Source organism: Perognathus longimembris, chromosome 3 (genome assembly GCF_023159225.1).
Source record: "Perognathus longimembris pacificus isolate PPM17 chromosome 3, ASM2315922v1, whole genome shotgun sequence".
NCBI lineage: Eukaryota > Metazoa > Chordata > Mammalia > Rodentia > Heteromyidae > Perognathus > Perognathus longimembris.
Genome location: NC_063163.1, coordinates 43,577,605 through 43,579,781, shown reverse-complemented (window position 1 = coordinate 43,579,781; position 2,177 = coordinate 43,577,605).

Sequence of the window (2,177 nt, the reverse complement as noted above, 5' to 3'; positions counted from 1 at the left end):
AACACTATGGCTAAAGCAGAAACCAGATTTAAAAAAACTGGAAGACAAATTTTAGGGTAGGCTAACTAGAGAAAGTCATTCTTCAGCTGAACAGGAACTAAGTCTAATGTCTTTAACTAATGTCTTTGATGAACTAATGGGAAACTAATATAATTAACTGCTCTCTCGTGTTAAAAGTGCGTCGATCTTAATTAAGAAAATTGGTACAGGCATTCTTAGGAGCCTTGTTAAATTAGTGATTGTTGCATTAGTGTTTTGTGAACGGCACAGTATTCTCTCAGGTTACTTTAAAAATGGCATTTCTTTGAACAAACAGAAAGATTGTGGTAAGATTTGAGAGTTAATTGGGAATTCTGTACAGATATACTGTATACAACTGTAATTTACTAGAGTCTTAAATATATTATCTAAATTCTTTTATTTGGGAAGATAGACAAAATAGAACTTTATCATTGTCTAAATGAATTTGTTGGTAGCTGAAGTGGTCATGAGAGTGAAGATGTCCAATTATGAGAAAAGTGTCACAAATAGTTTGTGATGAAATTTTAAAATGTCGTCATGTCCTTGGCTTTGGTCATAAGTATAAAAAATAAACTATATAAATATATATTGGCTGTCAAAAAGGACTCCTGAACTAACTTCTATGCTTTCTTAATGAGAAATGTTTTCTATTTATCATGCTTTTGTTTTTTACTATCATTATTTTTAATTTTAGTTGTACAAAAGAAGTTACCATTCAACAAAGCAGTTTATGAATACAGTGCCGCTTGATGAATGTCAGCCCTTTCAGCATTCTTACCTACCTCTTCCAACCCACCCCTTCCCCTGCTTTTCTTATTCTTAGGTTATGTATTGAATTTTTTTTGCCATTTAACAAAGCACTAACATCTTTTCTAGGGAGAACAGGGACAATGATTTGCATCTGTCTCATTGCAACTAGGGTATTTTTAACAGCTAAGGTAGAAAAGATATTACTGCACTCTGTCTTACAGTTGTCGAATTTGCTGGTTCTGAAACATTCCTGGTAAAATGTTTTTAAAAAATTCTTAGATAGTTCACTTAAGTGAAAGCCTCGATTCATGCTGCCTTGTTTAATGTGCAGTTAGTAATTGGCCATTTTCTGGTTCTGGGCCAGGTCTACGGTGACAGCAGAAATGAGGCACAAAGTGAAGGGAATGCAAAATTTATAATATCTTAGATATGCAGTATTTTAAAGTTTGTGTTTTTATCTTTAAGGAGTTGTACAAAGGCGTTGCCATTCAAAAATGTGGTTTATGAATGCAGTGCTTCTTGACCAATGTCATGCTTTCATCATTCTCCCTGACCCTCCTAAACCCACCCCTTCTGTCAATTTACTTAATTTTGTAGGATATGCAGTGAATTTTATGACTGTGGAATTCAGTGTTTAAAAAACAGGAACCATGGAAAGGGTAGGCATTTGTGACTCACACCTGTGATCTTAGCTACTCGGGAGTCCTAGAAGAGGAGGATTGTGGTTTTAGGATGGCCTGGGCAGAAGAGGTCATGAGACCTTTCCTCAAGTCACAGCTGGGTGCAGTGGTGTGCATCTCTCACCCCATGCTATGTGAGAAGTTGAGAATGAGAGGCTCACATACTCAGGCCAGCCTAGGCATGAAAGGCCACAAGACACCAGCTCCACACAGGGATGCCTGACACCATGGCAAGCACCTGCCGTCCCAGTGATGATGGAGAAGACTGTAATAGGTGGAGCGTAGCTCAGGTGCATGACTGAGTGGTAAGCAAGCGCTTATCCTAAAATTAACCAGCAAAAAAAGGGTTGAGGGCTGGGTATATGTGTCAGGATCTGATGGATCCCTTTCTCCCCGATCTCCCGGGGAAAATGCTTGATCCCCAAAATCTATGAAAGAGCACTCGGCCTTGCCTTCTGCCGGCAGAAGGCTTAAGCATACTCATGGAAGTACACTAAGTTGAGGAAAGGTTGCTGAAGCCTCCCCTCCCCCAATCCCCTCACATATCAGGAGCGGAGGCAGAAGAAGGCATCAGGGAGACACTGTGATGGTTGAATGAGTCTCAAAGGATTTAATTGGGAGGGGGGCTTAGATAGCGGTAATGGCGGGAAAGGGAAGGACTTGGGCCATTGGCTAAGATGAGCTGCCCATCAGGTGATGTCATGAAACTTCCTTTGTGGGCTGGGC